At 47.2% G+C, this 15,767-nt stretch overlaps 1 protein-coding gene across 2 annotated transcripts in view; it reads right to left on the bottom strand.

Moving 5' to 3' along the window:
- Positions 1-15,767, bottom strand: part of MEIS1 (Meis homeobox 1) — a 229,257-nt gene that overhangs the window by 167,348 nt on the left and 46,142 nt on the right. The window lies entirely within an intron of this gene.

The raw sequence follows: 15,767 nt of genomic DNA, 5'->3' as shown, positions 1-15,767 counted from the left end.
GAAATATAAGCTTTTAAGAATCAAAGCCCCTTTTCATCAGAGGAGGAGGAGGAGGAGTCTGGATTTATACCCCACTTTTCTCAACTGCGAGGAGTCTCAAAACAGCTTACGAACTCCTTCCCTTCCTCTCACCACAACAGACACCTTGTGAGACAGGTGGGAGTTCTGAGAGAACTGTGACTGGCCCAAGGTCACAGCAGGCTTCAGGAGGAAGAGCAAGGAAACAAACCTGGCCCACCAGATAAAGAGTCCACTGTCCATATGGAGGAGTGGGCAATCAAACCCAGTTCTCCAGATTAGAGTTTGCTGCTCTTAACCACTACACTGCTGCTATAGTTTTATTATTTTAACTGGGGCTATTCGATTCGTTTTATTGTGTTGTTGTTTGTTGTTGTACACCGCCTTGAGCCCTCCGGGGGTAGGGCGGTTTATCAAATCAAATCAAAATAATAATAATAATAATAATAATAACAACAACAACAACAACACAACAACAACAACAACAAACCAGCAAAGGTGGTCCCAGTGGTGATCGGCACACTGGGTGCAGTGCCTAAAGACCTTGGACGGCACTTAAAAACAATCGGTGCTGACAAAATCACCATATGTCAGCTGCAAAAGGCCACCCTACTCGGCTCTGCACGCATTATTCGTCGATACATCACACAGTCCTAGATGCTAGGGAAGTGTCCGACGTGTGATGTAATACAAAATCCAGCATATTGATCTTGTTTGCTGTGTATAACTGTTTTTGTATCAATAAAATAATAAGAATAAGAATAATAAGAATAATAAGAATAATAAGAATAATAAGAATAAGAATAATAATAATAATAATAATAATAATAATAATAATAATAATAATAATAATAATAATAATAAGAAGAAGAAGAAGAAGAAGAAGAAGAAGAAGAAGAAGAAGAAGAAGAAGAAGAAGAAGAAGAAGACACCATGTCCACTCCCAAAAACTCACACCTTGAAAAACCAGTTGACCTCTGAGATAATACTGGACTCCAGTCTAGCTGTTCTATGGAAGACCAACCTGGCTACGCTCTGAAACTATCACTTGATTCAGCATTCCTAGTTGTCCGCTGCCCAGCATGGTCTTTCAACAGTGCTATTCTAAGCAGAAGTGAAGAGGCTTAGAAGGGTTTAAATCTGCTTACGGAAGCACTGTGAGAAAGCCAAGGTGTACATTAGCCCATTATAAAGCCTTGAAGTTATAGAAGACAAAGAACATGGGAAAATTTAAAGGTATTGTACACAATTAGGCTTGGGGTCCCACAAAGCCAATCAGTGTCAGCTGTTTGCTGACGGTCTATGCTAGAATGGTCTTGCTCCAAACCAAGCCAGACATGGGATCTTATTTAAAGACGCAGGAATCCTTGACAACTTTGACAGCTAATGTGTCAGAATATACAGGGAAACCATTGAAATCACCAAAATGCCAGGACAGTTTAAAAAAAAAAAGGAAGTCAACAAAACCTGGCTACCAGTACTAAAAATCACCAAACCACAAAACCAGAAAAATCCAAAGGCAACTGCAAAGAAACTCCACTCAGACATAGGCCAACGTGCCACACCCCATGAGCTAGACAAAAGATATACCCACACACACACACTATCACAGCACACTGTGCCACAGAGAGAAACACGTTTCGCCCTGACATGCCTCTGAAGATGCTAGCCATAGATGGGAGTGAAACATTAGGAGCAAAAACTACCAGACCACAGCCACACAGTCCAGAAAACCCACACCAGTCAGTCTACAGCAGTGATGGCGAACCTTTTCGAGACCGAGTGCCCAAATTGCAATCCAAAACCCACTTATTTATCGCAGTGCCAATACAGAAATTTAACCTGAATACTGAGGTTTCAGTTTAGAAAAAACAGTTGGCTCCGAGGTGTGCGTTACTCGGGAGTAAGCTTGGTGGTAGTCAGTGGCTTTGCTTTGAAGCAACCATGCAACTCTTCCGACGGGTGAATCACAACTTTAGGAGGGTTTACTCAGAAGCAAGCCCCATTGCCAGCAACCGAGCTTACTCCCAGATAAAGAATCGTGCTTTAGTACTTTGCATGAAAGGTTACCTACACTGTTCCCCAAAACTAGGTCTTAGGTTTAATGCTAATAATCGAGCCCAGGGGCCCAGGCCAGCCTAGATGTGTGGGGGGGTGACTTTGTTTTTGCGTGCCCACCGAGAGGGCTCTGAGTGCCACCTCTGGCACCTGTGCCATAGGTTCGCCACCACTGGTCTACAGTAAGGTTGCCAGGTTTCCTGGGTCACTGGTCAGAGATAAGGGAGTAGGGTTGCCAGATGCAGGTTGGGAAACTCCTGCAGATTTTGGGACGGAGCCTGGGGAGAACAGGAACTTTAGTGGGGTACAATGCCATAATCCACCCTACAAAGTGTCCGTTTTCCGCTGGGGAACTGATCTCTGTAGCCTGGAGTTGAGCCGTAACTCCGGGGGATCCCTGAGTCCGATCGAGAGGTTTGCATCATGAGTCAATAGGCAAGTGGGACCGAGCTTTGGGATTATTCTTGGAGGAAATTAGAGCAGCACCGGCTTCATGCAGACTGTGTACATTCAGCCCATGCTGAGCCCTCTTGTACTACTGAACAGAAAACAGATGTCGCGTCTTATCGCTGGGTGCATTTGAAAGTAACGTTCGGGTGGGGGAGGGGGAATTGGCCCGTAAATTGAATTCTTAGGAAAAACAATCAGAGCGAGGATCCTCCCCAAGTCTCCCTTTATCACCAGAAACCATTTTAATTAGCTTTTAGTCCTGAGCTTTTAAAACCATCGCAGAGGCTGCCCCGGCCGTCCCACGCAGCCTTCCGCGCATGCCTGCACGCGCGACAGAACAGCTCGCCCTCGACTGCAGTTGTAGTGTAGCCTACTGCAAATTGTGATTGGAGGGGAAGGGAGGAGAGGAAGGCAAGCAATGCCCCCACCGACCACTGCAAGGTTGTACAAAATGCACAAAATGTTACAGGTAATGGGGGCAACTCTTTGATGAAATTCAAGGCACTGTGCCAGTGGTACCCAACGTCTTTTCATTCATGTACACCTTGGCAACCCATTTCCCTAAAGCTGTACCCTGATATTAGCAAACCCATTAGGACATTGTTCTTTATTGTTGCTATGTGTTGAGCCTGAATAGATCCTGGGGTATCTTATATGTCTATCAAGGTATGATGGATAGGGGAACCCTGTTGAAGGACGTGTGCCCCATTCATAAATAAACCAGGGTCCATTTTTAACACCATTGGGAGATGTGGCAAAGGGAAAGCTCAGCTCCCTCTCACCTGCCTGTAGGGTTGCCATGTCCGGCTTGGGAAATTTCTGGAGATTTGGGGAAGAAGAAGAAGAAGAAGAAGAAGAAGAAGAAGAAGAAGAAGAAGAAGAAGAAGAAGAAGAAGAAGAAGAGTTTAGATTTATACCCCTCCTTTCTCTCCTGCAGGAGACTCAAAGGGGCTTACAATCTCCTTGCCCTTCCCCCCTCACAACAAACACCCTATGAGGTGGGTGGGGCTGAGAGAGCTCTGAGAAGCTGTGACTAGCCCAAGGTCACCCAGCTGGCATGTGTGAGAGTGTACAGGCTAATCTGAATTCCCCAGATAAGCCTCCACAGCTCAGGTGGCAGAGCTGGGAATCAAACCTGGTTCCTCCAGATTAGATATACGAGCTCTTAACCTCCTACGCAGAGTGTAGGATGCAAGGGGCGGGGTGTCAGAAAAGATCAGTATAGAAGTAATATCACTCTGGGACTTCCATTTTTATCTCACCCCTCCAAAACTATCCTCCAAAGCTGCCTTTACTCTAGGGCAGGGGTCTGCAAACTATGGTTCCCCAGATGTTCATGAACTACGATTCCCACCAGCCCCTGCCAACATGGCCATGTTGGCAGGGGCTAGTGGGAATCGTAGTCCGTGAACATCTGGACAGTCATAGTTTGCAGACCCCTGGTTTAGAGGAAATGAATTCTGTAGTTTGGAGATGAGTTCTCATTCCAGGAGAACTCCTGGCCCCACCTGGAGGTTGGTAACCTATCCGCACACCTTATTTTAATACACAAAGCCCTCTACCACCCAATCCCAGATGTAAACGGCGTAGACGTGAGATACATCTGCCTATGAAGACAGGCATTGCATCTAGCTCGATCCTTCGAGAGTTGACTCAGAAAGATGCTCAAAACTTAATGAAATTGTGAAACCACAAGTAACAATTTGAAAATGTGTATAAGAAAAATAACCCGCAAACAGATAGAATTTCTGTAGCAGGTCTTCCCAGTCTACTAAACACACACACACACCCTCAATCTTTTAAACTCCAATGTATAGCCCCACATAGCAGACATAAGAGGGGGGAGGGGAGGGCCCACATGAATATCCTAATGCCGTGGTGGCGAACCTTTGGCACTCCAGATGTTATGGACTACAGTTCCCGTCAGCCCCTGCCAGCATGGCTAATTGGCCATGCTGGCAGGGGCTGATGGGAACTGTAGTCCATAACATCTGGAGTGCCAAAGGTTCGCCACCACTGTCCTAATGCAAGTACCAGATTTCCCATGAAGCCAAAAAAAGTGCTAATTGATCTAGTGATCCTGCCACTTGAAAGATCAACGTGCCAACTACAAAAAAAAAATGCTCTTTTGCAAATCCATGCCTTTTAAGACATTTTGCAACATGCCAGAAGAATGCTGTCAGAGGTAATCTGGAACATATGCCCAGAATGCAAACAGTTAACGCATAATTTTTCAGTTTGTACAACTGCAGCTTTAAGGGGGGTGGGGAGGACACGACTTGTTTATTGAGAGCTCTTCAGGAAGAATGGCACGGGCAACCCAAGGGACAGACGATGCCAGGCACAGAGCCCCGGTGCCTCGACATGCGAAAGGGATTGTTTTTCTACGCGCTACAAATCCCACTTGAAAATATAATTAGAAAGAGAAAATGGCAAACTATTGCATTAACTGTAATTGAAGAGAAGACGAGCAAGACGGGCGGGAGGCGGCGAGGGCCCGTGGGAACCCCAGGATGCATCAGATCCTCGGAGTTGCGTCTCTGGGGGACACTCATGCTATTTATGTCGCCCGCCACTACCATTGTCAACTAGTGATCTGACTTGTAATTAATAGGAAAGCCACAGATAACAAGGTAGAATATTGAACCACCACCGTAACCTCGGCAGCAACATTCATTAGTCTGATTAGAAGGAGGACGGACTCGGCTTAAAAGCAAGAGGGTGGCTGAGAAGCCAAAGAATTATATGTCACGCTCGTGGCACCCTTCTTCTGTGTGACAACGGCCCTGAAATATACACTATCTTTTAATGAGCTTCCCTGATTTATTCAACTCCATTCGGTTTACCTTCCTCGCCCCCTTTCCCACTGCGCGGGGTGTAGTTTAATTCTATGCTTAATTGTTTAGTAAATTCAATTTTCCACGTTCTATTCCGCACCGCTTTCGATGAGGTTCTTAAATCTTCAGCTCCGAGCCCCAAGAGCCCAGCGTCGGCTGATCTGCGCCCGCCTTCGTCTCCTTCTCCTCTTTTTTTCCTTCAATCACCATTTTTCTTCCTCCGCCACTTAATTCACCATGAAAAGATTTTCCTTGCTGGAAATTCTGTTTCTGCTATGATCTGTGAGGCATTCCGATTCAATGCGTTTCCCATTGTGCTGGGTTTCAGATGCCGCGCTCGGCTCTGCACACAGCCATCGCCACATTATACAGCCACTCATGCAAGAAATGTCGGATTCTCTACCTCGGTTTATATAAAAAAGAAAAAAAATCCGTGCGTCCCCCTCTGTTTACGTTTCTGCATTCAGAGGCCCCCGGTTCATATTTATGCCGATTCGCCCTCTTATTGACCTGTTATTTTTATGAGCTGTGGAAAATTAATAGACTCCCAATGCCTTTTAACTTTCGCAACTGGCGGTGCTTTGAAGAGGACCGCAGGCTTTTCAACCAGCTGCCGAACAAAACTAGGAATTCCACCTTCTTTTTGCCCAGAGTAAATAGCTGCCTATTTAGCCTGTAAAAATCGGTTAAATTGGAAGAACACCATCTGTTGGATGGCAACACACTTCGTAAAGAAACACGTTTTGAAAGAAGAGATTCCTTGCTGTAGTGTCACAGTAATGAAACATATATATATATATATATCTTATAAAAGTAGTCCCCGACACGATGCCCGTAGGCAGCATGGCGCCCAGCGGTGCCTTTCCTGGAGACTGCCAAGTCTTTTAAGAAAAAGAGTTTGGATTTATACCTGGCTTTTCTCAACCATAAGGAGTCTCAAAGTAGCTTACAAACTGGGGTGCTGTGTGGTTTCCGGGCTGTATGGCCGTGTTCTAGCAGCCTGCATCTGTGGCTGGCATCTTCAGAGGATCTGATGGTAGGAATGGAAAGCAAGTGGAGTATATATACTGTGAGGTCAAAAGGTGAGGCCATCGGAACAGAGTAGCCTGGCATGTGAGTCACAGAGAAGTCTGTAGCATGGGAGTAACAGTGAAGATAGCAAGGTCAATAGGTGAATGGATCTGAATAGAAGTATCCTGGTCTTTGTTCCCTTTGATTGCTGTTGGTCTACATAAGTGTTTGCATTCCCAGTGACCCGTGTGGAGCCCCAGTAGATCAGTCACTGTCATCAATGATTCCTAGGAAGTTTTTCAAGCAATGGCAGCCAAATCTCATGTTCATTTTCATTGGTTTCTTCCTTTTCCTGTTGAACTATTTGTCCATGTGCTTGTGAATTTCAGTGAAACTATATAATCTCTGTGTAGTCTGGACGTAGTGGTTGTCAAGGTGGTCTTGGCGCAGTCATATTGAACTTTCAAATTCGCTTTCCCTTCCTCTCCCCACTGGGTAGCTTGAGACACTTTGGTAGATGGAATTGAAGCTGAGAGAGAGTTCTGGAAGAATTTAGCCCAGTGACCAGCCCGAGGTCACGCGAAAGCAGGAATGTCCATAGGGGGAAACAAATATGGTTCACCCAATAAGAGTCCACCACTCATGCGGAGGAGTGAGGAATCAAACCTGGATCTCCAGATTAGAGTCCACCTGCTCTTAATCACTACAACATGCCGGCTCTCAATTGGTAGTGCTTGGATGGGCAACCACCGTGGAAGTCCAAGGTTGCTACACAGATGAAAGCTAAGGCAAACCACCTCTCACCATCTCTTGCCTTGAAACCCATATAGGATATCACTTGAGCACACGATACTTTCCACCGTCCTGAACAATGTCCTGAAACATTCAAAAAGAAGATCCAACTTCCACTGTTTCGAGCCATGCAAGAACCCAAGCGTGGTAACATTCCAAATACAGTTTGGGGGCCCCAAGTGGCTGGAATAAAGGCTCAAAATGAGATAGAACAGCGGTTCTCAACCTGTGGGTCGCGACCCCTTTGGGGGTTGAATGACCCTTTTCACAGGGGTTGCCTAAGACTCTCTGCATCAGTGCTCTCCATCTGTAAAATGGATAAATGTTAGGGTTGGGGGTCACCACAACATGAGAAACTGTATTAAAGGGTTGCGGCATTAGGAAGGTTAAGAACCATTGAGATAGAAGGTAGAAAGAGAGAAACAAAGATTACCAAATTCTATAAGGAGCAGCAGTGGCGTAGGAGGTTAAGAGCTCATGTATCTAATCTGGAGGAACTGGGTTTGATTCCCAGCTCTGCTGCCTGAGCTGCAGAGGCTTATCTGGGGAATTCAGAGTACCCTGTACACTCCCACACACGCCAGCTGGGTGACCTTGGACTAGTCACAGCTTCTCGGAGCTCTCTCAGCCCCACCTACCTCACAGGGTGTTTGTTGTGAGGGGGGAAGGGCAAGGAGATTGTAAGCCCCTTTGAGTCTCCTGCAGGAGAGAAAGGGAGGATATAAATCCAAACTCTTCTTCTTCTATATTCCATTTATCCCAGCAATCACATTTTGAGGTCTGCAACCTGCAGCTCTCCAGATGTTCGTGGACTACAAATCTGGCAGGGGCTGATGGGAATTGTAGTCCATGAACATCTGGAGAGCCGCAGGTTGCAGATCCCTGGTAGACTGTGTGATCATGGAGCCATAGTTTCCTTATTTGTAAAATAAATAAATAAACTAATACATATATTTTCCCACAGCAGGCTCACAGACACTCACAGCCTAAGGATGTCCCCCCCGCCGCCCGCCCATATATCAACAGCACAATGTGACCACAAAGACATCTCATGCTTGGAATTCAGGCAAAGCCTTCCTGCTACGCTGCTTATCAGCTTTACTTCCACAATGTATTTTTTTAAAGGTTATCACAATACATGCAGGGCAGCCCTAGTGAAGCGGAGCCTAGGAAGGCCTCTGAGAAGGACGGCTCCCTGTTTCTACCGCTGCTGCCCAACACAAACTATCCCTGGCCAAAATTGCACGTGGTATATCGCAGAGCGTAATAAATGTTACAGCCAACACAGTAGCATTGTCACACGTGGCTGCAGTGAAGAAATATCCAGACTTTGCTCACAACATTTTTGTAAAAATACACCGGTCACCGATGGGAGCTGTCGTCGTGCGGGTTTGCCAAGTGACTCAACAGGATAAACTCTGTGAAGCTGCTAAGCACGATAACGTTATTCCAACTGGATCCCAGTAATGCATACAACTCCTCCCTCAAAACACACAAACACGCCCCTCTTGTGGAAATACAATCAAAAGCATGTGGCAGGTGAGCTAGCCAAGGTCCCGCTTTATGGCCGGGACACTCACGCTCACTTAATGTGTCCCGCGATCCCGTAGGGGTTTTAAAATTGTCCCAATTAAGGCAATGCGGCTCCTCTCTTTGACAGCAGTGCAGGCGCTTCCTCAGCTGCCGCACTGCCTTCTGGGGCGCTTCCCTGTTTCCTGACTGGGGAGCGCCACAAAAGGCAGTGTGCTCCTGTGGCCGCGCGGGTGTGCGCACGCGCCCCGCGTTACAGGAGTAAAAATCTGGTCACCTTAATCAAAGGGGTCTCTTAGTTGAGTTTTCTCCACAAGTGTGGAAGTCAGGCTTAAACGCGTTCATTCTAGGGTCGCCAGGTCTGTGATGGGAAATTCCTGAAAATTTTGAGATGGATGATGGGCTAGGCGGGGTATAATGCAACAGAGTCTGCGCTCCAAACAGCCATTTTCTCCAGTGGAGTTGTTGCCCGTCACCTTGTGGGCCCGTCTGATTCCAAGAGGAGTTTTGGCTTCACTTGAAATTTGGCAGCCCGAACTTGTGCTGTTGTAATCCTAGCAAAATGGCAAGGGTATTTTTAAAAAATATATTACTAACAAGTGCCACAACACAAAGCATGGTGGAACAAGAGCAGGTGTACCCCAATCCTGGAGGAACCGGGTTTGATTCCCCACTCTGTTGCTTTGGGAGAAAGAAGAAGAAGAAGCTAGTGAAGAAGAAGAAGAAGAAGAAGAAGAAGAAGAAGAAGAAGAAGAAGAAGAAGAAGAAGAAGAAGAGAGGGAGGTAGGAGGGAGGGAGGAGGAGGAGGGAGGAGGGAGGAGTGAGGAGGAGGACAGGATTTGCCGCTCCCTCTTCTCTCCCGTGTGAGGACTCAAAAGGGTTTACAATCTCCCTTGTTCTTTCCCCCCTCATTACATTCTACCAGCGAGGTGGGGTGGAGACTGAGATAGCAAAGAAGCTGTGACTAATCATAGGTCACCACTGCCAGCTGGCGCGTGTGGAGTGCTACAGGCTAATCTGGAATTTCCCCAGAATTGTGGAGGCTTATCTTGGGAATTCAGATTAAGCCTGTGCACCCCACACACACCAGCTGGGTGACCTTGGGCTAGTCACAGCTTTCTGAGGCCTCCTCTCAGCCCCACCCACTCACAGGGTGTTTGTTGGGAGCTCAGGGACTATGTGCCCCTTTGAGTCTCCTTACAGGAGAGAAAGGGGGATAGTAATCCAACTGTTCTTCTTCACATACCATATAAGTCACAACGGCTTGGATTCAGCATTTCCACGCACTGGCCCTTTCTGCCCAAACCTTTTCAAACGCTCTCCTCAAGGGGAGTTCACCGCCGCTAATTACCCCAAATGTTTTATTTCCAGCCTCAAAACATTTTAAATGTGCCCCTTTTAAAAGCTGCATTCTCTGGCTGAACGCTTTTGAAAACATCTCTGGTGGTTGTGTGAAACCAACTGACCACAACGCTTCCCAGAGTTACTCTGTTTTCCTGAACTTTTCCCCGAAGCATTCCATTTCTGGAGCTCGCCCATTACCCCTTGGTTCTTTATTTTGAGGAGTCACAATTTCCATTCATTCTTCCCCTCCTCACCATTACAGTCCTGCCCACCGCTGGACCTTAGGGACACCTTGGACAAGCACTGGGACAGTGGCATAGCTGCCAGGGGTGGGGTGGGACGCCTCTTGCCCCCCTGGTGTGCTCTGGAGGGACACTGCGTGCCTGGGTGCAGTTCTCCTCAAGCTACACCCTTATGCAAAAGTAGAAACCTGTGAAAAGTCCCGTCTCCCAAGCAAAAAACAATTACAGTTCTCTCAATCCAACCCATTGATATAACCTCAGCTTTCAGCTCAACAAGAGAAATTTAAAGCATTGAGCAAGGATCAGGAGAGCTAGGGGTTCCAAATGCCCACACTGCCAGGGAAAGCTTGCTGGGTGAGTTTTAATCTACCACGCACTCAGCTAAATTCCACCTCAAAGGGGTTGTTGGGAGGATGGAATGAATGAAGAGAACGGGATAAGCTGTTTGCATCCCAATTGGCAAGAAAAAAAGTGCAGTAAAATAAATAAAATAAAATAAAATGAATGGTTTAATTCTCGTCCACCGCTGCCACCCACCCCCCCCCCCAAAAAAAAACACCTGTTCGCCAAAATTCAACAATAAATAAAACTCGTGAAGGCGGGAGAACCTCTACTTGTTTGAGCCTGCAGATATATTTAGAATTCTAGAATTAGCCAGGTCTGTGATGGGAAATTCCTGAAAATTTTGAGATGGATGATGGGCTAGGCGGGGTATAATGCAACAGAGTCTGCGCTCCAAACAGCCATTTTCTCCAGTGGAGTTGCTGTCTGTCACCTGGAAATCAGTTCTGATTCCAAGAGGAGTTTTGGCTTCACTTGAAATTTGGCAGCCCGAACTTGTGCTGTTGTAATCCTAGCAAAATGGCAAGGGTATTTTTAAAAAATATATTACGCCACAAGTGCCACAATACGAAGTGGCGTGGTGGTTAAGAGCAGGTGTACTCTAATCTGGAGGAACCGGGTTTGATTCCCCACTCTGCTGCTTGGAGAAGAAGAAGAAGAAGAAGAAGAAGAAGAAGAAGAAGAAGAAGAAGAAGAAGAAGAAGAAGAAGAAGAAGAAGAAGAAGAAGAAGAAGAGGAGGAGGAGGAGGAGGAGGAGGGAGGAGGGAGGAGGGAGGAGGAGGTTTGGATTTGCCGCTCCCTTTTCTCTCCTGCAGGAGACTCAAAGGGGTTTACAATCTCCCTTGCCCTTCCCCCCCTCACAACAAACTACCAGCGAGGTGGGGTGGAGACTGAGAAGCAAAGAAGCTGTGACCTTGGGTCACACTGCTTCCTGGCGTGTGTGGAGTGCTTCAGGCTAATCTGAATTCCCCATAAACTGTGGAGGCTTATCTGGGGAATTCAGATTAGCCTGTGCACTCCCACACACACCAGCTGGGTGACCTTGGGCTAGTCACAGCTTTTCGGAGCTCTCTCAGCCCCACCTACCTCACAGGGTGTTTGTTGGGGGGGGGGGAGGAGTTTGTAAGCCCCTTTGAGTCTCCTTACAGGAGAGAAAGGGGGATAGTAATCCAACTGTTCTTCTTCACATACCATATAAGTCACAACGGCTTGGATTCAGCATTTCCACGCACTGGCCCTTTCTGCCCAAACCTTTTCAAACGTTTCCTCCAAGGAGTTCCACGTCGCTTTTACCCCCAAATGTTTTATTTCCAGCCTCAAAACATTTTAAATGTGCCCCCTTTTAAAGCGATTCTCTGGCTGAACGTTTTGAAAACATCTCTGGTGGTTGTGTGAACTACTGACTACGTTTCCCAGGCTTCTCTGCTTCCCTGAACTGCCTCCTCAGTGCCATTTTCTGAGCTCGCTCCATTACCCCTTGGTTCTTTTATTTTGAGGACACAATTTCCATTCATTCTTCCCCCCTCACCATTACAGTCCGGCCCACTGCTGACCCTTAGGGACACCTTTTGACAAGCACTGGGGACAGTGGCATAGCTGCCAGGGGGTGGGGTGGGGCGTCTTGCCCCCGGTGTGCTCTGGAGGGACACACGCGTGCCCCGGGTGCAGTTCCCCCTCGCTACACCCCATGCAAAAAAGAAGCCAGAAAGTCCTGTCTCCTAAGCAAAAAACAATTACAGTTCTCTCAATCCAACCCATTGATATAACCTCAGCTTTCAACTCAACAAGAGAAAGTTAAAGCATTGAGCAAGGATCAGGGAGAGCTAGGTTCAAATGCCCACACTGCCAGGAAAGCTTGCTGGGTGAGTTTGGACCAATTACGCACTCAGCTAAATCTACCTCAAAGGGTTGTTGGGAGGATGGAATGAATGAAGAGAACGGGATAAGCTGCTTCAGATCCCACTGGCAAGAAAAGTGCAGTAAAATAAATAAAATAAAATAAAATGAATGAATGAATTCCGGTCCACCGCTGCCACCCACCCCCCCCCAAAAAAACACCTGTTCACAAAATTCAACAATAAATAAAACTGTGAAGTGGAGAACCTCTACTTGTTTGAGCCTGCAGATATATTTAGAATTCTGGCATGGCATGACGGCCGCTGTAACAAAATGGCCGCCACAGAAGGTGGAGTCAGCCACAAAACGATTGCCACAGTTTAACTTCAGTGACGCAGTAAATAGCCTTGCGCTGTAGTGGCCGCTGCTGCCACAATCCGCACAGCCAATCAAATCTCCAATAGCCAATCAGAAGCCTTGCTGGGCAAAAGCCCAAGCTGGCCACACCCATTTCCGAAAAACACTTGACATGCATCAGAAAAGACGTCAACAGGCACCCGCGGGGCACCCCACTGGGCTCCTGCGGCCAAATAATTCTGATGTGGGCGCAAGAGTCATTTAAGAACGGCACACAAGTGACAGACAGGAAGTTGTGGGGGAAGCACTTCTTCCCCTTCTCAGATAAGACAACAACATGGGAGCCATACAGTGAAACTGACAGGCAGCAAATGGAAGGATGTTGTTATGAACCGTAGAAACACGACAATGCTTGGTTACTTTTTGGAGTTTGTTGTCACAGGATACGGTCATGATCTTAGCTGGTTTTTAAAAAGGGTCCTCACTACATGGTGGTTGGATGAGTGCCGTCAAGTTGCATCCTACTTATGGGGGGCCCATAGAGTTTGCCAGGCAAAACATTCAGGGGTGGTTTGCCATTCCTTGCCCCTGCGTAGAAACCCCGGACTTCCTTGGTGATCTCTCATCTAGTGTTAAGTATTAGGCAGATCATGTTTCACTCCAAAGATCTTGGGTCACCCTTGGCCATCCAGCTCAGGGGCACATTCGCAAATGTTGTCATTTGGGGACCACCAACGGCCAACTGCCAACGAGCAGGACTGCCGATTGGCCATTTCCACCAACCGGCCAAAGTTCGTAATTAAAGACACAAAAAAATATGGATAGTCGAAAACTATTTCTGCCGGCAACCTTTACAAAAAGAGACGGTCTGCGGTGGGAGTGGTCTCCCCCGCCCCATTTTGTGGGAAGAATTCTATACAGAAATTTGCGGTCACGTTATTTTATTTGTGGCGCCACCAATTTTCAGCGATATCAAAGCACTGGGGCAAACAAAACCGAGCGTGGAATGTAAGTCGCTGAGACTAAAATGAATGACAGCTCTCAAAGGGAGATGCCCACGGAGACGCAGTCGCAGCTAAGCCGGCACTGCTACCACTGCTGCAAAAGAAGACTGGTTCAAAGACCAGCTAAGGTCAGAAGACGGAGGAAGGGGTGAAAAATAAGTCACAAGGATTCCCTGCTGCAATACCAGACTGCATGTTAAGGTGCTCTACCCACACTGAATGGGCTTGTTCTCAAGACAAGGATAATGCTATAAAGGGTGTCTGTTTCCTCCATTCTTGAACCTTATATTAAGAAATATTCTGTCTGCACTATCTTAATGCTATGGCAATTTACTAGGTCAGTGGTGGCGAACCTATGGCACAGGTGCCAGAGGTGGCACTCAGAGCCCTCTCTGTGCGCACACATGCACAGAGTTCGTCATGCGGGCGGGGGGGGCGAAAATACACACACACACACACACACACACATCTAGGCTGGCCTGGGCCACTGGGCATGACATGTAGATAACCCTGTTAAGTTCTGTCAAACCCCACTGATTTTCATGGGAAGAACTATAGCACAATCCTTTACCTGGGAGTAAGCTTGGTTGCTGGCAATGGGGCTTGCCTCTAAACCCTCCTAGGGTTGTGATTCACCCGTTGGAAGAGTTGCACAATTGCTTCAAAGCAAAACCACCGACCAACAACAAGCTTACTCCCAAGTAATGCGCGCCTTGGAGCCAACCGTTTTCTAAACTAAAACCTCAGTATTCAGGTTAAATTGCGTGTTAGCACTTTGCGATAAATAAGTGGGTTTTGGGTTGCAGTGTGGGCACTCGGTTCGCCATCACTGTACTAGGTAATGACGAAGGATTAACACTAACTCCTTGCTAACGCGAAGTTAGAGAAACATAATGAAGAGGGCCTGTACTGTTGGTCCATCAAAGTTGGTATTGCCGCTCAAAGTTGGTATTGTCTGCTCAGGCTGGCAGCCGCTCAAAGTTGGTATTGTCTGCTCAGGCTGGCAGCCGCTCAAAGTTGGTATTGTCTGCTCAGGCTGGCAGCCGCTCAAAGTTGGTATTGTCTGCTCAGGCTGTAGCCGCTCCAAAGTTAGTATTGTCTGCTCAGGCTGGCAGCCAGCTCAAAGTTGGTGTGTCTCTGCTCAGGCTGGCAGCGGCTCAAGAGATTGGTATTGCCTACTCAGGCTGGCAGCTGCTCAAAGTTGGTATTGTCTGCTCAGGCTGGCAGCCGCTCAAAGTTGGTATTGTCTGCTCAGGCTGGCAGCCGCTCAAAGTTGGTATTGTCTGCTCAGGCTGGCAGCCGCTCAAAGTTGGTATTGTCTGCTCAGGCTGGCAGCCGCTCAAAGTTGGTATTGTCTGCTCAGGCTGGCAGCTGCTCAAAGTGGGTACAGTCTGCTCAGGCTGGCAGCTGCTCTCATTTAGGTCTTTCCCATCACGCACCACATGATCCTTTTAGCTGGAGAAGCAGGAACTGAACCTAAGACCTTCTGTATATCGAGCAAACGTTCTATCATTCAGTCACATTCCTCCCAAGTCTAACAGCCACAGGCATAGAAGAGAACTGCTTCCTTCTCCCATTTTGCTCATGGTGATGAGCTGAGCTACCGAAGCAATAACATCTCTCATTCTCTTTCCTAAAAAGTACTGTGTCCAGTTCTGGTCGCCGCATCTCAAAAAGGATATTGAGGAGATAGAAAAAGTGCAGAGAAGGGCAACAAGGATGGTTGAGGGACTGGAGCACCTTCCCTATGAGGAGAGGCTGCAGCATTTGGGACTCTTTGGTTTGGAGAGGAGGCGGCTGACGGGGGATATGATTGAAGTCTACAAAATTATGCATGGGGTAGAAAATGTTGACAGAGAGAATTTTTTCTCTCTTTCTCACAATACTAGAACCAGGGGGCATTCATTGAAAATGCTGGGGGGAAGAATTAGGACTAATAAAAGGAA

This window comes from Sphaerodactylus townsendi, linkage group LG01 (genome assembly GCF_021028975.2).
Source record: "Sphaerodactylus townsendi isolate TG3544 linkage group LG01, MPM_Stown_v2.3, whole genome shotgun sequence".
NCBI lineage: Eukaryota > Metazoa > Chordata > Lepidosauria > Squamata > Sphaerodactylidae > Sphaerodactylus > Sphaerodactylus townsendi.
The sequence above is the reverse complement of the archived record's forward strand: the minus strand, read 5'-3'. Positions and strand labels throughout refer to the sequence as shown.